Source organism: Natator depressus, chromosome 1, assembly GCF_965152275.1.
Source record: "Natator depressus isolate rNatDep1 chromosome 1, rNatDep2.hap1, whole genome shotgun sequence".
Lineage (NCBI taxonomy): Eukaryota > Metazoa > Chordata > Testudines > Cheloniidae > Natator > Natator depressus.
In genome coordinates, this window is record NC_134234.1 from 31,391,117 (window position 1) to 31,415,772 (window position 24,656).

A 24,656-nucleotide genomic window follows, 5' to 3' on the forward strand; every position below is an offset into this window, starting at 1 on the left:
CTTTAAGATAGCGACCCTCATGTCTGTGATTGCGTGACCAGAGAGATTGAAGTGTTCTCCGACTGGTTTATGAATGTTATAATTCTTAACATCTGATTTGTGTCCATTTATTCTTTTACGTAGAGACTGTCCAGTTTGACCAATGTACATGGACAATGTACAATGTACATGTCCAATGTACAATGTACATGGACAGTCTCTACGTAAAAGAATAAATGGACACAAATCAGATGTTAAGAATTATAACATTCATAAACCAGTCGGAGAACACTTCAATCTCTCTGGTCACGCAATCACAGACATGAGGGTCGCTATCTTAAAGCAAAAAAACTTCAAATCCAGACTCCAGCGAGAAACTGCTGAATTGGAATTCATTTGCAAATTGGATACTATTAATTTGGGCTTGAATAGAGACTGGGAGTGGCTAAGTCATTATGCAAGGTAGCCTATCTCCCCTTGTTTTTTTCCTACAAACCCCCCCCCCCTCCAAGACGTTCTGGTTAAACTTGGATTATTGCTGTGCACATTGTAAGATGAGCTATTGCCAGCAGGAGAGTGAGTTTGTGTGTGGGGTTTTTGGAGGGGGGTGTGTGTGTGGGGGGTGGTGGTGGTGGTGAGAAAACCTGGATTTGTGCTGGAAATGGCCCTCCTTGATGATCACTTTAGATAAGCTGTTACGAGCAGGACAGTGGGGTGGGAGGAAGTTTTGTTTCATGGTCTCTGTGTGTATATAATGTCTTCTGCAGTTTCCACAATATGCTGTGCATCCGATGAAGTGAGCTGTAGCTCACGAAAGCTCATGCTCAAATAAACTGGTTAGTCTCTAAGGTGCCACAAGTACTCCTTTTCTTTTTTCTTTTTACGAATACAGACTAACACGGCTGTTACTCTGAAACCTGTTAATAGACAATGTGTATTCTCATTGTTAAAATTAGAGCAGTCTTTATGTACTACATTCTGTGAACATGAAAAGCAGATGCATGCTTCTTCCTGCCTCAAAGGGATATTGCCGTCTGCAAAGGATGCTGCTTTTACAGTCTTTCCACATAACAGCTATACAGATGTTAAATTGCCGGGAGATTTATATACATAGAGAACATGAAACAATGGGTGTTACCATACACACTGTAAGGAGAGTGATCAGGTAAGGTGAGCTATTACTAGCAGGAGAGAGGGGGGTGGGGGGGGAACCTTTTGTAGTGATAATCAAGGTGAGCCATTTCCAGCAGTTGACAAGAATGTGTGAGGAACAGTGGGGGGCGGGGGGGAGGGATAAACATGGGGAAATAGTTTTACTTTGTGTAATGACACATCCACTCCCAGTCTTTATTCCACCCTAAGTTAATTGTATTCAGTTTGCAAATTAATTCCAATTCAGCCGTCTCTCCTTGGAGTCTGGTTTTGAAGTTTTTTTGTTGAAGAATTGCCACTTTTAGGTCTGTAATCAAGTGACCAGAGAGATTGAAGTGTTCTCCGACTGGTTTTTGAATGTTATAATTCTTGATGTCTGATTTGTGTCCATTTATTCTTTTACGTAGAGACTGTCCAGTTTGACCAGTGTTCATGGCAGAGGGGCATTGCTGGCACATGATAGCATATATCACATTGGTAGATGTGCAGGTGAATGAGCCTCTGATAGTGTGGCTGATGTGATTAGGCCCTATGATGGTATCCCTTGAATAGATATGAGGACACAGTTGGCAATGGGCTTTGTTGCAAGGATAGGTTTCTGGGTTAGTGGTTCTGTTGTGTGGTGTGTGGTTGCTGGTGAGTATTTGCTTCAGGCTGGGGGGCTGTCTGTAAGCAAGGACTGGCCTGTCTCCCAAGATCTGTGAGAGTGATGGGTCGTCTTTCAGGATAGGTTGTAGATCTCTGAAGATGTGTTGGAGAGGTTTTAGTTGGTGGCTGAAGGTGATCGCCACTAGCCATCATGTACACTGGTCAAACTGGACAGTCTCTACGTAAAAGAATAAATGGACACAAATCAGACGTCAAGAATTATAACATTCAAAAACCAGTCGGAGAACACTTCAATCTCTTTGGTCACTCGATTACAGACCTAAAAGTGGCAATTCTTCAACAAAAAAACTTAAAAAACAGACTCCAACGAGAGACTGCTGAATTGGAATTAATTTTCAAACTGGATACAATTAATTTAGGCTTGAATAAAGACTGAGAGTGGATGGGTCATTACACAAAGTAAAACTATTTCCCCATGTTTATTCCTCCCCCCCACCACCCGTTCCTCAGATGTTCTTGTCAACTGCTGAAAATGGCCCACCTTAATTATCACTACAAAAGGCTTTTTCCCCCCTGCTCTCCTGCTGGTAATAGCTCACCTTACCTGATCACTCTCATTACAGTGTGCATTGTAACACCCATTGTTTCATGTTCTTTAGGTATATAAATCTCCACACGGTATTTTCCACTGAATGCATCCGATGAAGTGAGCTGTAGCTCACGAAAGCTTATGCTCAAATAAATTTGTTAGTCTCTAAGGTGCCACAAGTACTCCTTTTCTTTTTGCGGATACAGACTAACACAGCTGCTACTCTGAAAGATGTTAAATTGTTACTTTTATATCTTTTCTAAAGGACAAATCTGGTTTTTCCCTATTTGGAAACAGTGCCATAAACTGCATCTTTTTATGCTTTTCTTTCAGTATTACAAAGGCAGTAGCTTCTAAGGGAAATGTTTCACAGTAGGTGATTAATGCCAGTCATAGTATTTTTCATGCATCTTTTCGATATCTGCATAGAGTGTTTTGCTAACCTGGCAAGTCACTAAAAGGAAATGAGAACCTTTTTATCTTAAGGGCTGGGAGTTTTAGCTTGAGTTCTAATATGTACTAAATGGCTACCCTTGCCCCTACCTCATATAAACTACAAAAAGTCACTTCAAATAACATTAAAAGAAAATTGCACTCATCTGCTCTGTATTGAGAACTTTGAAAATTCACAGAAAACAGCTTCTTAGAACAGCTCAGACTCCGCAAAATTGTTTTGAAAATAAAGTTTGCCTTAAAATTGAAACTACTGAGTGAAGATTGGCCAGAGCTGGGACATTAAATCCAGCTGTGCTGTACTTTGGGGATGTTCATACCCAGTTATGAGCTTCTTGGCACAGGCCTGTCTCTCTGCAGGGCTGAAACACAATCTTTGGTACTTACGTAGTCCCCATTATGATAGTATTTGACTCCTTCGTAATCTTTTTATCTTTACAATATCCCTTTCGAGGTAGCAAAGTATTATTATCTGCAGTTTACAGATGGGGAACTGAGGCACAGAGAGGCTAATTAACTCGCTCAAGGTCACACAGGAAGTCCACAGCTGAGTAAGGAATTGAACTTGGGTCTCCTGAGTCCAAGTCTCTAACTTTACCTTTAAGCTAACTAGCTCTGGACTTCACCACTCCAGACCAATACTATTTCTGTGTTTGCTTGCCGAATATTGATTGTATTATGATTAGGTATGTGATCCTACTGTATGAGATTGTAATTTTGTTCCAGTTCCTTCCTGCTTTTATATTGCTTTAATACTGGACGATTAATTGTACTGTGCAGACCTTATAGACTAGATCTTGCATCTAGGAGAGAACAGCAGCACATAGACAAAGTCATGAGTCTTTCCTCTCCCATGCAAACAATGAGGCTTCACTCCTAGATTGGTTATCAGCCACAGCTGAAGGGCCCAATCTGCCCTGTGTGGATGTTGTGGGCAAAAACACTGAGTGAATTTGCTCATCCACCTTTTGATGGCATTTCCTCCCTCAAGGGTTCCACTGTCCTCCTCAGGCTCTCATCAGCCCAAAGCCATTGGCACTTTCTGAGGTTTCTGGGTTAATTAACCGCTGCCCAGCACTTGGCGTTGACCAGTACAGGTTATACCGCTTATGGTCATAGCGGTAGCATGTTTTCAATTCTGACCTGACCATAGGATCTCTCTCTAGCACACACAAAACCCCTGGCCCATGCATTGCATCTGAATGGGCTAGGTGGAGCACTTCAGCCAGCAGCATGCACTAGTGATGTGTATAGCTCCTCCTTGCAGCAGTAGAAAATATACCACTGCACATCCATCAGGCATCCCTATGTAATCTTTCTCTAGCTGCCAGGACTCCTGCAGAAGGTGCAACTGTCAGAGTCCTTTTAGCTCCAGCCAGGACAGGCTTTGGCTCTAAACTGTTAACTTCTTTTTCTAGTTGTTATGCTAATATTAAAACAGAAAACAAACTAGCCTAAATCAAAATTCTCCCCATAACCTCCTTAGTTGGTCTCCAGTATCAACCTTTTCTCCTCACTCACATTTCTTAGTAGAAGCAGCGGTGCAAGTAGGGCAGTCCGGTCCGGTATGCCATCCCAGCAAGATATTTATAGCTGGTACGACGTACCAGAAAGATACAGGAGGAGCAGAACATGGGGCCACTGGGTGGCCCCATGCCGGCAGCTCCTCCGGCGCAGCTGTACCACCCCCAGCCCTCTGTCTCCTCTGTCTGTACTGAAGCCCCACCGGAGGACAGGGCTGGGGGTGGGACTGGGGGCGATACAGCAGCCGCGCTGGAGGAGCTGCGGGGGTGGGGCCTCCCGGTGGCCCCATGTTCTGCTCCTTTCCCCACTGCGGTTCCAAAGTCTCCGGTGCAGTGGGAGGAGGACGAAGCCTTCCCTCCCCAGGAAAGGAAGGTGGATCATGGGGAAGGGATGGGGAAAGCATGGGGACCCCAGGCTGGGGGCGGGGTGGGGAGGAGTCATGTGGAGGGTAACGTGAGGAGGTCATGTGCCCCCCCCACCCCAAAGGTAAGAAATGGATTCCACTTGCAGCACTGAGTAGAAGCATCTCTGAAATAACCTCTGACACCCTCATCTTCAATTCTTTAAACAGGTCCTGAGGTGACTGTTGATCACATTGAACCTTCGCTCACTAGTGATGTTTGCTTGTTCCCATGTGGGCCTCCGTTAGTGGAAGCATCCAGAATCCTTATTGTGGCATCATTTATTTTGGCACCCTGGAGGCACCATGCCAATTTGTGTTCTTTATCTGGGCACCAGATTGATGTTTCAGCTCAGGTTCCTCACTGTGGAATCAACTAACAGGATTAGTTGCATCATCTTTCCTTCTGTTGTGTCCCTTTCATTGCTTAATTCATGATCAGTAATTTTGCTGTCGATTTCCCTTGGGCATTTCTTTGTTTTCTCCTCCTCAGTCTTGTGAAGGCAATGTGTGTGTTTGTGGTTGTCAAATTTAAATTATTAGCGATTCTAGAATTTTCTATAGGATACAACTGTGGCAAATTATGATTATTCAGGGGACTGGTCTAGATACTCCCAATTTGTTGGCAGTGTTTGCTTACTAGATTTTAATTATGTTTTAATTATAAGAATATGCCCAGACTCTTAAGCGATATTTGAATGAGATAAATATAAATAAATGATTATTGTTCACTTACACTTTCTTCACAGATAATTTTGAACGTTTAAAATAAACATTATAAACTAAGAGAACAAAGAAGTTTAATTAATGAAAACAAATATACAATTGATCCACTTTCAGTAAAGTCTCTCAAGGAACTTGTATTTTGCTGTGTTCCTCACAACTTCTCCAGGAGTTAGCACTGTTCATTGTTGTTTCATCACCATCACCACTCCATCAAGAAACATAAAAGTTGTAACAAGCACCAAAAGTTTAGTGGACTTAGATCTGGTGGATCATTCATTGGAACTATTTTCCCCCTCAGGAAGCATGGAACCTAGAGCGGGAAAACTGGCTGACCTTGCCCAATTAAGTGGCACATGATGCTGGGTGCATGGGCAGCATTGACAGGGTTCTGCTTTAGGGACATGCTACTGTGTCAGACTCTCACTAATGTCAGCAAGTATTACACCAGCTGCCAGTTCCAGGGAATCAAATTATAAGTGAAAAGACTAAGGGAAAGAGGGAGAAAGCAAGACAAATTAATTAATTTAAAAATGCACTGAAAAATTTTGCTCCCAAACTCATGCATTATTGCCTTTCAGGCATCTACCATACATGTCTACTTGTCTGGATTTTGACAAATGGGACAGTAATAATGGAAAGTTTCTGTAATGGGAAAACTCTTTTTCCCTAGGGACAAATTACTAACCTGTTACTAAAATGTCCTAGGATCATGGTGTTTTGTAAATTAGATATAACTAGCAGAAACTCTTCAACCCAGTAATTAAACTAGACAAAATGATCCTGCCAGATTTAAATTGAAATCTGTATTTATTCCATCACATTTATTCCTGTAACAAGTACTATAAGAGTAAAGTTGCTAGTTTAAGTTGGTAACTAGTCAATAGTGTTGTGAAACTTTTCATGTTACAAGCTATTTGATGTTTTAAAATATTTCCAACCTTAATTCAAGAGTGGGAATATACACACTACATAATAGTTAAGTGATGTAAGAATTGTTACAAAAGGAACAAATTGACCCAACCTCCATATTCTTATTTCTAGATGTCTGTTACCATTTAGGTCTGTTGCTGTGCTAAAGTGACAGGTGGGACAATATAATCTCAAAAACATGCCAGTTAAAGATTTTTCAGTTTAATGGTCCACGCTATGGGGAAAAAAATAATTAATCCTCGGCAGCCTCTCCAGTGCACACTATGGAAAAGTAGGAGAGAGAGAGTAAATCAATATAGCTAAGGAGAGGAAGCCACAAATATAATGCCGATAAGATAGCTGGAACAAGAGGAAGTGTAAGATAAGAGGGGGAGGGGGAGAGGAGGTGATAAATGATTTATTTTTAATACTTCAGAGACTAGTTCTTTCCCTGCATATTTCTCTACCCTTGTGGAATAGTCTTATAGGATTTAATAGGAATGACACCAATAGGGTTCTTCAGAAATGTAATATACTCGACAACCAACCTCAACCTCACAGTGATGAACTGATTCCTTTCTGTAGGCGTTGTGGCATAGGTGGGTATTAAGGAGAGATGTGGTGGTGGTAGGAAGCTTGACCCAGTGGATAGGATTCCGCTCAGGCACTTTTTGAAGGCAGTCAGGAGACTGGGTTCAATTCCCAGCTCAGCTATGGACTTCTTGGACAAGATCCCTGTATAATGAGGTTAATAATCCCATACCTCCCAGGGATGTTGTAAGGATAAAAGTCACAGTGCTGGGTGGGCCATAGATCTCTAGACAGAGATGGTGTGGCCTTTTCAGATCAGTACAGAGGGTTGTGGGGCTTGGGTATGTTTTTATTTTTTAAAAAAATCTACTTACATTCCTTAAATGCCAGCCTTTCATTAGTTCAGCCAGGGCTGCCTTGTACAATACAATAGTAACTGAGACAAGTCTGATAGGACGGAGATTGTGAGGATTTAACAATAAATGATTTAAAGATGATTGCTGGGATTTAACAAAGAGAGAGAGATTGAATATGTGATAGAGATGTAACTCAGCATGGCTGGGGTGAAGCTGGATAGCTATGTCTTTTAATATTCAGATTCAAGTCCAAAGGATTATGGCCAGACCTGCACTACTGACAATAAAAGATGTTTTCCGTGGCAATAACAAAGAGCGGTGGGCGTTACCCACCTCCTTTTGGTCACCATGCCAGCGTAGGTTATTTTTGACAATGCAACAATTAATAATATTCATGCTGCAGATAATTTTCTTGCCCGTTGTTATCTTCTCTGCTTTCATGCTATGTTCCAACTTAGTTAAAATAATGTTAGAAAAGTTCATTAGCAAGCTCATAAAATTTCTGTTGAGGTGCTGCTGTTATCTTACAGCAAAGGAAATTTCATTTGTTTATCAGATGTATTAAAATATCATTTTAATGGGATTATTTTTCTTTTGCAATTATAATTAGAGCTTAGACTGTGAAGAAATGGGATAGGAGAATGGAGTAATGTGAAAGGAACGAGGTGGTGAACTAGCAATAAAAGTCTAGTCCTGCTGCAGCCCCAAAATGCAGATAACTACAGGACAAATTCATGTTTGCAGGACCAGTTAGCCAACTCTCCTCTACTTCCACTGCACTCAGATCAGTCACAAGAGACTGTGTGGCCCAGGAATACAGAAACAGTGAACTGTTCCCACTTTCCCACCCTGAGGGAACATATTGAGTGAAATTCTGGCCCCACTGAAGTCACTGGCAAAATTCTTACTGACTTCAATGGGACCGAGATTTTCATCCACTGTCTTCTGGTGACTAGAAGACAAGGAGAGGAATAGTGGACAAAAATATAAAAAACTAAAAAGGAAAGGAGAGTAAGTTGAGAAAGAAGGAGAAGAGACACAGAAAAGGTTTGAGAGGGAGAATAGAGAGGAAGAACAAGAATGTAAGCAGCAGCTGTGAATATAACATGGCATGAGGGATACCAGGAAGGGGTGTCTATCCTTGAGTGCATTTCAAGGATCATAGGTCACAACCAAAAGGTTGAGAATATATAGCAATATGTCAGCAATATATACTATTTGACTCTTGGGTAGATCTAGGCAAATAATGGATTTTTCAGTTTGTTGGCAATTTTGAAAAGTTTAAACAATTGTTATAGGTCAAACAAAACATTTTATTTTGACAAAATGTTTCATTTTCATTTCCACCACTTTAAAATGTTTTGGATTATTTTTTTTTACAAATTAAAGGATATTTTGGTAAAAAAAAAATATTTCAAGCCAAAACATTGAAATGTTAGGTTTTTAGAATTTTGTTTTGTTTTGTTTTATGTCTCCTAAAATGAACAATTTGGCAAAATCAGCTCAAACTCACAAAATCTTTTGGTGTCACTAAATCTTCATTTTTTTACCACAAGTAAGTTTGAATGAAAAAATTTACTTAGTTGTTATGGGTACTTTTGCAAATTCAAAGCATGTCCTGGTAAAGTGGCTATTCACTTCCATATACAGAACAATGGCCCAGATTTTCAAAGGCAGGCATGCTCGACTAGCACTGTGGTTCTCAACCAGGGGCTGCGAGCAGGTTTCAGGGGCGCCGCCAAGCAGGGCCAGCATTAGACTCACTGGGGCCCAGTGCAGAAAGACAAAGCCCCACGACATGGGGCTGAAGCTCGGGCCCCTGAGCCCCGCCACCTGAGGCTGAAGCCGAAGCTTGAAGTAGCTTAACTTCACAGGGGCCCTTGTGGCATGTGACCCCAGGCAATTGCCTTGCTTGATACCCCCTAACACCAGCCCTGGCTTTTATATGCAGAAAATCAGTTGTTGTGGCACAAATGGGCTGTGGAGTTTTTATAGCGTGTTGGGGGGTGGGGGGCTCAGAAAGAAAAAGTTTAAGAACCCCTGGTCTAGCAAACACTCTCTATCCAAGTGCGTAAGCAAACCGGGGTTTGTGCATGTGTGTATACATCAAGATGCACAGGACTATCCTAATTTGAACACACATGGGGAAATTTGAAAAATATATTAATATTATTTATGATACTGTAACACTTAAAGATTCCAGCTGAGATTGTTTGTCTATTTTAGGTGCTTATAAGGCCCCAGTAACCGTAAACCTCCCAATATCCATGAGATATTATATACTATAATATAGAAGTACTATATAGAAGTACTATAACCCCATTTTGCAGATGGCACACTAAGGCACAGAGACTAAGGCCAACATTTTCAAAATTGACAAATAATATTAGGTGAGATGAGAGTCAGATTTTCTGTTTTGTGGAAAATTCTGCAATTTCATTTTTTTCATTCTGAAACTGAACAATAACAAACAATTTCAAAATTTCTCATAAAACAAAATCCCCAAAACAATTAATTTGGGGTTGATCAAAACTTTTCCAATTTTGACTTTTTTACCCTTTGAAATATTTTAATATAAAATAGTGAATTTCATTTTGAAAAATCATTTTGAGACCAAAATTGTACATTTTTATTCTGACAATAATGGGATGTTTTGACGTTTAAAAAAACACTGTTTATTAGGGGTTTTTTTCCCCCCCAAATTGAAATTTTATTAAAAATATATCTTGGTAAAAAAAAAATTCTGAGCAGCTCTAATTTTAGGTGCCTAAGATTTGTGGTTCCCAATTTGAGACTCCATTAAGCTACCTGATTTTTAGAAAGTGTCAAGTGCCCACCATCTGAAAAATCACTGATCACTTTTGAAAATCTTGGCCAAAGTGAGTTGCTCAAGGTCACACTGTACATCTCTGACAGAGGGAATTGAACCCAAGTCTATTGTGCCACACACACACATAATATGTCATAGTTTCTGCCCTGGACTGTTTACAGTCCCAATGCAGGCAAGTGTTAGGAAGAAAAACTATTATTCCTGTTTTACAGTGGCACATAGAGATTAAGAAACTGCCCCACAGTCACACGGGAAGTCTCCAGCAGTGCCAAGAGTTGAACCAGTATAGTGACTTCACCACGAGCCCATCCTTCATCTCTAAAATGAGTTTGGCCTTGAAAATCTGAATCAATGCTCTCAAGGCCACACAAGTGCTCAATCCAGGAGGGAGCAGAATGGCTTGTGGTTAGTGTTACATTAATATCAATGTTTCTTTTAGAACCAAAAAATAAAAATAAAAAAATAAGGAGAGTTGGCAAAGCATCTCTTTTTCCTGTATGATATATATACAGTGTGACACATCAGGTGTCACTGTGACTGCTATTACTAAAGGGTTGAGTGGACAGATCAGAATCATGAGACAGTGCCCTAGGCGGGAAGTAAGACAACTGAAGTCTATGTATTATCTCCAAATAACTGTTATGTGACAAGTGAAAGATGGATGGAAGCATTTCACGGGGTTTCCAGTAGCTCAGCATAATGTACATTGATAACAGGGACTGAGCTGTATATATTACGTATATGTAAAACCAGATGAGGGCTGGTTTTGCACTGTCAAATACTGTTGGTGATGTTTTTGATTACATATGGCTGAACAGCAATATTGGCATTGTGAGGCAGATTACTGACTTTTGATATGCATCTTCCTTCCCACCACACTGGGTCTTTAAAATGTCTTTAGTAATTGTGATAAAGAGGTACTGTCATTTTTTTTGGAAACTCAAAGGCTGTCTTTTGGAGCCCTAAAATTTATTTTTATGTTATTGTCCAGTGCGTATGTTCACATATGATTCTTCAAAGGGAAGTGGTGAAAGCCTCATTGTTTGAGATATTAAAAACTAGAAAAAAACACCATGCAGGAATTGGACAAGTGGGTTACAGTGAACGAGAAGCTGGATATGAGTCAACAGTGTGCCCTTGTTGCCAAGAAGGCTAATGGCATCTTGGGCTGCATAAGTAGGGACATTGCCAGCAGATCGAGGGATGTGATCGTTCCCCTCTATTCAACATTGGTGATGCCTCATCAGGAGTACTGTGTCCAGTTTTGGACCCCACACTACAAGAAGGATGTGGAAAAATTGGAAAGCATCCAGCGGAGAACAACAAAAATGATTAGGGGACTGAAACACATGACTTATGAGGAGAGGATGAGGGAACTGGGATTGTTTAGTGTGCAGAATAGAAGAATGAGAGGGGATATGATAGCTGCTTTCAACTACCTGAAAGGGGGTTCCAAATAGGATGGATCTAGACGGTTCTCAGTGGTAGCAGGTGACAGAACGAGGAGTAATGGTCTCAAGTTGCAGTGGGGGAGGTTTAGATTGGATGTTAGGAAAAACTTTTTCATTAGGAGGGTGGTGAAGCACTGGAATGTGTTACCTAGGGAGGTGGTAGAATCTCCTTCCTTAGATATTTTTAAGGTCAGGATTGACAAAGCCCTGGCTGGGATGATTTAATTGGGGATTGGTCCTGCTTTGAGCAGGGGGTTGGACTAGATGATCTCCTGAGGTCCCTTCCAGCCCTGATATTCTATGATTCTATGATCTAATAGGCCATTTCCATCCTGAACAGCTGTGGATTTTCCTGGTTATAAGCATTACCGCTGTGCACAGTGGTTTATAGTCCTAATTTTGCTTCAGGATTCAGGGATCAGATTTATAATGGGAATATAAATGTGGGCAAGGGAGACTACTCACAACATCCCATCATCCTCGTTGTACATCCATACAACTCCACGAGGCCGTATACTTTTGGTGGTTATAGATACAAGGGAAATGGAAACACATTCTAGGGCACTTACAGGGGGCAATATAGCCTAGTGGATTAGGCAATGGTGTGGGACTCACAAGCTCCATGTTCAGTCACTAGCTTGCAGTGTGATCCTCAGCAAAGCACTTCCTTCTGTGTATCTCAATTTCCCCATTTGATACTGATCTCACTTTGAGATCTAAAGATGAAAAATGCTGTAGAAGACCTAGGTATTATTGTTAGTGTACTAGGGTTACGTGATGTTGTTTTTTGCATTTGGATATTGCTCAGGCATGATTCAGCGTCTTCTGTGCTGGAATTCAACCTGTCATGGCTGTCTTCTGTGCCTCTGTTTTCATTGTCTTTTTAGTTCATGTTCAGGCTTCTCACTCTTTTGGGCATTACACCATTGAAATATATCAATCTGCTGGCACCTTTGTGGTGGGTGAAATGTTATTTTCCCATATTATACAACATTGTGCTGGGTATACAACATGTAAGACCGTGGAGTATGACTTTTCACTGTGATCATCGCTGCAGGAGACTAAACTACAAAGAAACAGAGGGGGAAGGGGAACGGAGAGACTAGGAAAATGGGGAAATTGAAACGACAGAAATGTTAAGTATAGGAGCAGAGGCTGAGGGACAAAAAAGTGATGAGTGAAAGGGAAAAGGCAGAGGATAAGAGAAAAATATGTTATCTGATACTGAAGGTTTTGCCAGGCTGCTGAAACATTCAAGCCAGGTAATAATAATTATACTTTGCACTCATGCTGTAATGTATATTTTTCAGAGGACTTTACAAACATTAAATAAATTCTTTGGTGACCCTGAGAGATAGGTGGTTATTATGATGAAGAAGATAGTAATTGGTAAGGTTGGTGGTCTTATCATAGTAAAAAAAAATTTTTCCAGGAAAAATATAAGAACAGTGATAATTTTTTAGTATAAAAAGAAGAAAAGTTCATGGTACACAATATTTTTCCCATGTAAAAGATATTAAATAACTGCCATTAATAGCTTCAAAGCATATAAAGACAACCCTAAATAGAAAATGGTGGTAGTCTAAATTTGATGAAATATTTATACATTTCTGAATGACATGATGTTATAGATCTCTTGACATATCTAAACATATCTTGATCCAAAGAAAAGGATTACCAGGAGTATGACTTTTTTAGTTTAAAAAAATGAAAATCATAGCCATACATATTGCCTTAGTAATCAAGCACCCACCTCAACCAACACGCTCATGCATATACCTACACATGATATGTAGTCCCTTTGAAGTCAGTATGTTTGAATGGGAAACAAGTAGAGCTGGTCAGGAATCTTTCCACAAAAATGCTGAATAGCCAAAACCAAAACTTTTTTGCAGAAACATATCAGTTTTGATGAACATTTCACCAGGGCTAGGATGGACCACCCCATAACAGCAAGACAGTTAGGATACTTAGCTGGGATGTGGGAGATACAGATTTAAGTCTCTGCTGTGATGCAGGCAGAACAGAGACTTGAACCTGAGTTTCCCATATCCCCCACAAATACCCTAACCCAGGGATCGGCAACCTTTGGCCAGGGAAATCCCTTGGCCCACGCCGCTTCCAGCAGCCCCCATTGGCCTGGAACAGCAAACCATTCCTCCTCCCTCCCCCCAGTTTTTGGTAAGGTCTATTTTTCCTTCCAATGCAGAATGAAAACAAATGTTGAAAACTCAGGGTGTTTTTTGTGAAACAGAAATCTTATTTTCTATCTAGTCCTAGTAGAAGCAACCATACACATGGGATCAAGTGTTTCCAAGATTCGTGTTCTTAATTAGCTACTTGTTTTCGTATGCCAAATAGAAAAATGTGGTTCACCAGCTTTCATAAATGGATAGAAACTGGTGAGAGAAAAACTTTCATAGGTGATCTGCTAAACCTTAATATCTGTGTGAATGGTTACAGGAAAGCAAACGTTTGAAGATTTATCACAGTAATTAAACCTGAACAAAGACAAATACATGTTTGGTGGAATTCTGTTCAGGCAGGTGAGCAATAGATACAGAACCTCCAGAGCAGAAAGGAAGCAATTTCATTTCTAGTTGATAAATAGACAATATCTGTTGGTTCTGTGTGGGTGCATCATGATGCAACAAATAAATTGCCTTCATTAAAGATTTGCATGGAGGATTAATGAGGATTGGTAATAAGCCATAGTAGCACAGAGAAATGCACCAAAAATTATTAATTGGATTGCTGTGGGAGGACAGGGGAAAAGCCCACTGTTATCATTCATCTTAGCTGATAGGAGTCCTTCCAGTCCATGGATGTGAAGTGTGCTCAATAGCTAAAGATTGTAGCTTATTGCATTTTTGGTCTGTGATTGGTGCATGGCATGGTTGAATAGAAAGTTTGATGCTAGAGTTTAAAACTAGGCTTTGGGTAAAATAAGGATTTGAATGCTTACTTGCTTTTATGCTTGTTTGTTTTGCTTAGATACTGTTCAATGTTGAATGTTAAGGGAGTGTTAACATCTGAAGTGCCTCATTACATTGTCTGTAGCTATAAATAGTAAAGGCCACTCTCCATGCAGAATGTCTAAAAACAAACAACTGCTGCAGAATTGATAAAGCTCCCAAATTGGCCATTATCAGGGGTCAGTCCCCTTTGTTCATCAGTTTGAAATCTTGTGGAATTGTGGTAATCAGTGAAAATCCATATGTTCTGAAGAAGAAAAAGATATTCACTCATCTGGATGTTTGAGGAGTTATGTCCTCATATGCCAGTGCATCAAGATGTGATGACACAACTAAGAGGATATTCGCAAAAAGAAAAGGAGTACTTGTGGAGACTAAAAAGAGACTAACCTTAGTCTCTAAGGTGCCACAAGTACTCCTTTTCTTTTTGCAAATACAGACTAACACGGCTGTTACTCTGAAACCTAAGAGGATATTGGATTTTTTTGTCATTGGTTATAAAAGCCCAATCACAGTAAAATAATAGTTCTAGGGGAAATATATTTAGGGTTACATGTGAATGTTTTACCTTTACAGAATGGAAAAGTGATCATTTAAACATCATATTTACTACATGCTAAGGATCCAGGTGCAAGTGACTTTCAGTAGTTATTACACATATATATGATATTTACCACATCATATGCCTGATGTAATTAAAGGATTAAAGCAAAGGATATCCCAAATTTGAATTATTTCTATGGTAAAAATAGAATTTCCCATGAGAAAAGCCATCAGGCAAACCTGGGAATATTCAGGTGTTTCCAATCGTAGGAGTGGGTAGCTCAATTGATTTTATCTATTTCTGACCCACCTTGACAACATCATGTTTTTTACATTGTTACAGAATCAAAATTGCTTCCTCAGAAAGATGATACATCTAATCATGATGTTACAGCACCAAATATGCTGATTTGTTATGTCTCAGGCATTATCCATTATGGGAAAGATGTCAAGCAGGGTCAGGAATTACTGTTGTGAAGCAGAGAGAAAATGGATCTACTAAAATCATTTAAAGATATGATTGTAAACAAAATTTCACCTAATAAATTTCTTGCAGAAGATAGATCTGCTCTTTTCACTACTTCATCACTAAGTGACCCAGATTTTCACTCACATGGTGCATTAAATAACGTGATAAAACATGGAAATAAATGGGGCATTTTGAAAGCTTTTCCAAATGACCTTCTGAAAACAGATACAGAGCTCCTGGGAGAGACTTCTGTAAACAAGGCTGGCCATTCATAAAAAGAAATGCCAGCTCTACTGTCACCATGGTGACTTAATCATATTAACACCAAAAACTTTGTAAATAACAGGGCTTCCTGGCAGACAACTGCTTCAGCCTTGTATCCCTGGAGAGTGGCAATTTAGAGCTGCCGTTATAATTCATAATTTTTCTGTCTTTTTTATTTTGTTTACTCCTGTGTGTGTGTTGATGAATTGTATCCACATAAATGTTTGTTTTGTGTTGGTTGTAGACTGTAATTTCAAGGCAGTGCTCTCTATCATCTTTGCGTGTTTGACATAGGCGTCATATTAAAAATAAAATAGATGGCTATTAAAATAAAAAAAATAAGCTTAGTATATTTACACTCCTACATATTGCAACATTCAGAGCTTGCCTCTGTTTTCAACTAAACTTCTTGCTCTTCCCTTCTGAAACCATAAATAAAGTAAAGTATGTGAATACCATTTACCCAGCCTTAGTGTTGTGTTTGTAAAACAAATATGGCTTGAGATGCAGAAGTTGCATCCAGTCATGAAGTTAGGATGCTCCTGAATTTAGGGGATGGTGTATTTAGATGCAGAATTGTAGTTTGGCTTATTTCACTTTTAGCCAGCAGTGAGGTTTAGATTCTGAACCTATTCAAAGCTGGTAAATATTTTGATCCCAAGTTTGGGCACATGCACGTATGTGCTTGAAATTCAGTCTGATACTAAAAGATAAACAATAGAAAATGATGTTCTCATTGTTTTCTCCTTTCTTTCTTTCTTTCTTTCTTTCTTTCTTTCTTTCTTTCTTTCTTTCTTTCTTTCTTTCTTTCTTTCTTTCTTTCTTTCTTTCTTTCTTTCTTTCTTTTAATAGCAGACCACAAGCTTGTCCTAATTTAGAGACGGATTCACTGTAACAACTCTAGTGCTCAGATATATCATGAAAGTTAGAAATAAAAACTGGTGCAAATTACTTTTGGCCTTTTTTATTGTAAGAAAATATGGACCTGGAATTTAAAGCCAACAAAAGTGAAAGCTGCAGAATAGGCAGGTTTCACGCATTTTTACCAGCATGTCATCTAACCCTGTTCTAATTTAGGTTAGACCTCATGTGTTAAAAATGCCTGAGGCCTGTTTACCTTACAGCTTTTGGTGTTGTTCCAACTAGTGGAGCTGCAGAGCAGTGTTGGCTGACAGGATATTTTTTAAATAAATAAATAAATAAATAAAGGCTGAGGTCATTTTGCCTACCCTACAGCTTTCACCATTGCTACCATGGGAGCAATCACACTGGTGGTGAAGTACAGGTCCCAGTTTTCTTAATGCAGACACAGGCTTTGTGAGGAGCATCATACAGTAGCTTAGAAGACCACCATGTTGCTGAGGTATGTCCTCATGTATCGTTCCCAGTGGCATACAAAAGATATTAACTGAGAGAGAGAGAGTGTCAGCTGGCAGTGTTAATAAAAAAGTTAGGTCCAAAGGGATGCCATATGTCACACAGTCCAACCCCTCCATCTAAGGGGAGGCATTCAGGCCTATGGATCACCCAGTGGCTTAGGACTGAGTGTCTGTTCTTGGCTTTGACCTGCTGGTTATTACATGTTTCTATGCCTCAGTTTATCCATGTGTACAATGGGGATGATATCTCCTTTATAAAGTACTTTGAGTTTTACTGACACAAAGAACTACATAATAGATACGTAATATTATTAGCGTAGGCTATCCCCTATACTGTTCCACTGATTATGTTATCCATCTTTTCTTGACAATTTCCATTGGATGGTGTTTCAGTCTCTCTTGGCAAGCTGTTCCATTGCCAAATTGCTTATTAAGATATCTAATGTAAACTTGACCTTCCTTAGTGAAAGGTCATTATTACTTATAATATATTCTTGGTCAGGCTCAAAAAGGTCTTCCCAGTCCGTGTATTGTTCCCTCTCCGGTAATTTTATAGAGCTATTGGAATCCCTTTCTTTTCTCTCAAAATAGTGTAACTAAAGTTCCTTTAAACTTTTCTCGTACTTCCAAGCCTCCTATTATCTTAGCTGATTTTTGCCTTCTTTCTTTCCTTGTTATAGTGGGATTCCCTATGTGAAAATATTCTGGGTGAGGTATCCATACAGAAGAATTAGATCTAGGGATAAAGATTGTGGGACTGGGTAAAACATAAATCTTTTCCTGGTTATTATTTTAAGAGCATTTTAGTGGGCCTATGTTTTAAATAAAAAGTTGCACCTACAAAGTAACCTATAACGTTTTGTAAATGGGATGCGGTAGCTGCTGATTCTCTCCCACACTCTCTTAGTTGGCTACTGTCATCTTTTAACATTTCATTGAAATCACTGCAGTGATAGGCTATACTAGTACATTCAGGAAAACAGGTATATTCTACCTGGACTTACAAGAAACTTTCAGCAGTATCCACGAGGTTAAAGAAGAATCCTAAATTTTACTTTCTGTGGGCTTGCAAACTGGGATCAAGCCAGGGCTCAGGATTTGAAGGCCATTGCTTTATCTTCCAGCCATCCTACCATGACTGCACAGTTAGAAATCGGAGAGATTTGTATAATGGATCAATGTCAAGGTATACCCCTTTCTCCATAATTGCAGTAATCCTCCTGAGAACTTTTTGTAAAATCATTTCTGCAAGACCATCTAGTTCTGTCAGCTTAAAACCATTGGTTCGTGTGGCAGGACCCACCTGCTCTTGCTTCTGCTCAGGTCCACAGAGAGCTCAGAGACCCTTTTTTTGCTGGTAAAACACCAAGTGCAGTTTATTTACAGTGTTGGTTTCCACCACCCCTATACACTCTGTAGCTTCACCCCTACAGTTCTAGGGAGCACTCAGCTTCTGTCTTTTTACTTCCTCCATTTCCCATGTCCTTTCTGTGCTTTTTGTATCATCTGCCTAATGGCTTAATTATCCTCTTAGTTCTCCTCAGCCCATCAATTAGGTACAGTTCTTCTTAACTAGGTCTGTTCTAGAGTAATTAATTAGAGTTGGAGTGACTAGAGGACTTAGCTGCTGTTGCCCAGGACTCAGTCTCAGTTCCCCAGATCCTGAGTGTACTACAGAGTTTTCCTGTACAGAAGCACATATGTGTATGTTGAATGTTTTGCCAAAGCCTACTGTGGAAATTCAGTTTTCCAGAGTTTAGTCCATTTCATCTAATGTCATTAAGTTGTATGCACCAAACCATCAGAACATTTGAAACTATACTAAGAAGTTGTTTGCCTCATTTACCAGCCATAATAAAGCAGAGGAGCTTCATAGAGTGCACAAAGAGCTTTACAGGGGAAATGTATCCATGACAGCTTAAAAATTTAACTCAATTTGGATAAGCACCTGAAAGTTCAAATGCTTCTATAAACCTTAGCCAAACACCTTGAGTATTTGAAATGGTGGTCCCAGAGTTTCCCTTACATTGGTGTAAATCAGGAGTAACTACACTGAGGTTAGTGGGAATACACCTGTGTGAGAAGGAAACACGCAAACATAACACTGTGTAGGTTGGTGCTTCTGTTTCCTAGCTGGAATGCAGAAGTGTCAGAAGTGCTCTAGCCTAACTGGTTTCAGATTTAGATGAAGGTTCAAAGGAAATTATTTCATTCTTTTCTCTTATCAGCTTACACATCACTCATTTTTTTTTGCTAACAAACATAATTTTACAAGTAACATACTCAAAAAGTCCTTACAGACAGAATGCCAGGCATGTCCGGTAAGTCTAAACGTTCCATTTGCTTAGAGTCACTGAAATGGATTGTCTTGCATCTGTTCCTTGGCAAGCACTCTAATTAATAAATTAATAATTAAGTGGGTGTGCTGTCAGGGTGCTGATTAAGTAGATTCTGTTCTATGTGGGTAGACGTCGAGCCATAGTGGTGGCTCCTTTACAGTTGGTATGAATTGCCTTTAACCCATAACAGTTAACTGAGACTGATTGCTTTCCATTTGAACTGGTAACAGGTGTTTTCAATTAAAACCTGTGCATTTTCCTTGAAATTGAATGTTTCATCATACAGTTTATGGCTTTTTATATTGCCATGAATCACTGGAATCAGAAAAAGGCATCATAGTAACATGTGGCAATGAAATTTTCAGAGAGAAATATTTTGGGTTTATTAGTATTTTCCCTGAGACATATTGCAAGAGGCAGGAATTTCTGAACATTCTGACAGCTCTCTCTGAATACAGGGTACCTCAGAGTCCTATATAGCCCCTTAGAACTACAATTAGAGATGAATAAGGGTTTTAAGTGAAAAACCAATGTGTTCAGCCCATTTTCCCCCTCTGGATAACAATCGACTCTTGCTGTTATCTTATATGTTTAGTCTTGCATTTCAAGTGGTGGAATTCTGGGCTGGAGTGTTAAAGGCTCAGGAGCCGCACCCCACTGATGATTCACGATGGTGGGCTTGTTACAACTGCATGCAACAAAATCTGTTTTTACTTTTCCTTTTAAAAAAATCTCGGAAATTATATCCAAAAAACCAAGGATAAAGGAGTGTTATGGTTGCAAAGTCAAACAATCAGAAGTTAGGAAATCCAGAGCTATGGCTACCTGTGCAAATTTAATTCGGACCCCCTGGTGCATATGTATGCTGATACCATATTTAATTACATGATCACTTGTTATTTTTTCTCCAGGACCTCTATCTTACTAGTGCACGTTAGACATACAAGGAGACAAAATTAAGATTATACAGGCAGCACTCTGGTCACTGCAACTCTAATTATCCAGAGCAGACCCCATTAAGAAGAACTATGCCTAATTGATGGGTTGAGGAGCACTAAGAGACTAATTAGGCCATTAGGCAGACGATACTGTGATGCACTGTTTCCCTCTTGGGAGAGGTCGTCTGTCCAGGGATCCCAACCTTTCATGTGCATGACTTTGACTTTGCAACCTAAATTACTTTAACATTTTTAATGTACTATGTATATATCAAGAAAATAAAGTATAGCACTTTTGGCATGCTCTGGTTGCATTTCATATCCTGTTGGTATCATAAGTTTTGGTATATTGCCAAATGTTTGACATCATAGGCATAGCCAGCCATGGGCAAGTGGAGTTTTTTTTAAAAAAAAAGGATCTGCAATGTGTGCCTCCAGGTCGAGGTTTGCAAAGTAATACTATCCACACTCGTCCCCTCCCAGTCCTTTGTCTGTTAAGTGATGAGAGGCTCCAACAATTCACATTTTGTCCTTCACCTCAATATCACAATTTCCATCTTACTGTATGGCTGCATTCCCCTTCTTCAAGTTCTATTCCCAAATGGCCTGCATGTATTTGGTTGATTGACTGGCCACCCTGCTTTTCCATTTCCAGGGAGACCATGACTCCCTTTCCTCTAGGGTAGGGATCCATCCTACCTAATAACTGGGATTTCTCCACATAGCTGAATTCAGTAGTGCATACCTGGCAATGGTATAAATTTAGCTGATACAGTAATACATCTCACACTTTTGGCACAGCAGAACAGTGTATGGGATTCATAGCTATACTACTTTATCACTTATCTTTAGAAGGAAAGGCTCAAGGAAAATGTAGACCTTTTGAAAATTTAGGGTGGTTCTTCTAAAGCTTTTGACCCACGTATTCTCCAACCTCCTCCTTAATACATTCATGGGCAATGAGACATTTTTAGCACAGTGGAAAAGACCTATGATAGGACTAGCCTGATACATGTTGATTACTGACTTCATACTTCTGCTATGTCTGAAAACTGTAGCTCAGGCAATTTGTGGCTGAAAGCCTGGAACTCGCTGTACAGTGAAGCAGTTTATATCTTGGAGCAGAGGCAGTGACTTTATATTATTGAGATAGCCTTGACATTTCTGTATTTAGAGTCAATCCTGACAAGACTGTCATGAGGAAGACAGCAGCAAGAAAATGCCCTAGAAGTGATATTGGTGTGTCAAGTTCAGCAGGGAAGAATAATCAAAGAAGTGGGACGAGAGGATGATATAATGGAAGAGAGGAAAGAAATATCATGGATAAAAATAGAGAAGAATTTATGTCTTCTAAGTCAGAACTGGCAGAATCCAAAAGCAAATGTGGAGGAGACTTAATGAGTGAGAATCCCATCGACTTCAGTGAGAGTTTTACTTATGCAGGACGCCTTTGTGTGTGTGTGTGTGTGTGTGTGTGTGACGGCTCTGTAAAAGCTCCCCCAGGTGGACACTCACCCGGCTGCTGTGTTTTGGCCTCACACACTGGGCCTGTGTGATTTTAAACTTCCTTTAGTCTGAGTAGGCTGCAACACTATCTCTTTCCTTGGCCTGCCTAGCACGCTTCGTAGCACAGGCTCTCTGTCTGTTACTTCTTTGCATAAATGGGACCTTGCATCCCAACTCCCATAAACCTCTGGACCAGTGCTGAGCCACAAACTCTCTTGTAGTTTAACCCTCTCCCAGAGCTCCAACCTTGTGAGTGCTCTGGATTTACAGTTCCCCTCTTCAGGGGCAGGTGATAGTGGAAGCTAATATACAAGGAGCTTCTCTCTCTCTCTCTCTCTCCCCCCTCTACAGGGAGGCTGGTCCTGCTGTTAAAAAAGACCCCTTTGCTACCATACCATGTCCTTCTGTTCCTCTCTCCTGCCCAAGCCTCCTTTGTGAGTCCCACTGAGTTCCCCCTTGTCATGTGACTCCCTGATAAAATGATCAGATTGCCCCAACCAATGATGGCCTGTTGCTTCTCCCCCACCTCCACCCCCTGGAGTTCAGACTTGGAAAACAGGTTTGCCCAGCACAGCAGATATCTCTTTGTCCAAATGTGCTATGTTTAAATGGATGATCGTCAAAGTTTAATTGTACTCTTTTGTTAGCACAGTTAGCACTTTGCTAGCACTGAGTTTTAGCTCAATATGGTGGCAAAAGACAAGAACACAAACAGGCTTTACATTTTAAAAGTTTGCAGTCTGGCACAAATACATATAAAAAGTCCCCAGTATCCACCAGAATTTGTAAATTGTACATAGACAATTCCCTGAATCACTACAATATATATCTATAAACATTCTAGGGCTGCCAATTTTTTGGTTAGATGTATTCCTGGAGATTTCATCATGATATAATCTTTAATTAAAGATTAATCTTTGATTCCTGGAGACTCCAGGACAATCCTGGATGGTTGGCATCCTTAAAAAATTCTCTCTGTAGCACTTGATGTATTTTTCCCCTACAATTGATTGTTTGGTGTCTAAAGAGAAAATCACACATTTTCTTGGGATGAATAAGAAGATAAGATTAAGAAGCCCACCCTTAAAATTTGATTAACACTTTTTCTTTATCATTTTGAGAGACCTCTGAGCTGCCAGGTTTGCCAGGAACCAAATTATATAGGGACAGATTAAGGCAGGATTCTTGTCCCCTTGGGATTTGAGCCTCATGGTTGGAAGGGTTCCCAGATTCCTCAGTAAAACAGGGGCAGGAGACCAAGTGGAATTGCAGGTCACATCTGAGGGCAGCTGGGGTGGTCTGGACCAACTTTTGGACACTAATCTTGCAAGATAGTGGTGTACCATAATGTACATTAGGACTCAAGGGTTCATGACATTGGGGTCATGAGAACATTCATAGAATCATAGAATCATAGAATATCAGGGTTGGAAGGGACCTCAGGAGGTCATCTAGTCCAACCCCCTGCTCAAAGCAGGACCAATGCCCAACTAAATCATCCCAGCCAGGGCTTTGTCAATCCTGACCTTAAAAATATCTAAGGAAGGAGATTCCACCACCTCCCTAGATAATGCATTCCAGTGTTTCACCACCCTCCTAGTGAAAAATATCCAACCTAAGCCTCCCCCACTGCAACTTGAGACCATTACTCCTTGTTCTGTCATCAGCTACCACTGAGAACAGTCTAGATCCATCCTGTTTTGAACCCCCTTTCAGGTAGTTGAAAGCAGCTATCAAATCCCCCCTCATTCTTCTCTTCCACAGACTAAACAATCCCAGTTCCCTCAGCCTCTCCTCATAAGTCATGTGTTCCAGTCCCCTAATCATTTTTGTTGCTCTCCGCTGGACTCTTTCCATTTTTTCCACATCCTTCTTGTAGTGTGGGGTCCAAAACTGGACACAGTACTCCTGATGAGGCCTCACCAATGTCGAATAGAGAGGAACGATCACGTCCCTCGATCTGCTGGCAATGCCCCTACCTATACATCCCAAAATGCCATTGGCCTTCTTGGCAACAAGGGCACGCTGTTGACTCATATCCAGCTTCTCGTCCACTGTAACCCCTAGGTCCTTTTCTGTAGAACTGCTGCCGAGCCATTCGGTCCCTAGTCTGTAGCGGTGCATGGGATTCTTCCGTCCTAAGTGCAGGACTCTGCACTTGTCCTTGTTGAACATTACTCAGGTGTGGGAGAAATGGAAAGGTCAATCTAAAGAGAGGAGAAAAGAAATGTGAGAAAGGTTTTAGGGGAAGGGGAAGTCTCTCCAGGGGTAGCCTGAAGTTTTAGAGGATTTGATCCCCATTTCACGATACATTCACCCCTTACAATAGTAAATACAGTGCAGAGAGACTATTGTATTATTATGCTTATCTATTAATGTATTTTTTATAATATGGGCCAGGCTTCTAGAGAATTTGATGTAGAGCTAGTTGGAAAATGAGTACAGAAAATGTTGTTTTTTCTATGAAAATTAAAACAAGAACAAAAATTACCAAAGAAACATTTTGATTTGGAAATGCTGCTGCAATGCCTCATAGGTGTATAGTTTGTGTTCCTCATGTTCCCATTCTCTATAGGCTGGGGTCCCTGGACAGACTACCTCTCCCAAGATGCACAATGGTCACTTCTCTTGGAGAAGGGGAGCAGTGCATCACAGGGAGTCCCTGGCCATAGTGTACCATGGGAGATGCGCTCCAGTCAGTGAGCCCAAACTACGGAGGAGAATAGGAGAATTG

General features: G+C 40.3%; 1 protein-coding gene across 2 annotated transcripts in view; it reads left to right on the forward strand.

The window, feature by feature from the left end:
- The window catches only part of CNTN5 (contactin 5), a 955,706-nt gene that overhangs the window by 690,718 nt on the left and 240,332 nt on the right, over nt 1–24,656 (forward strand). The window lies entirely within an intron of this gene.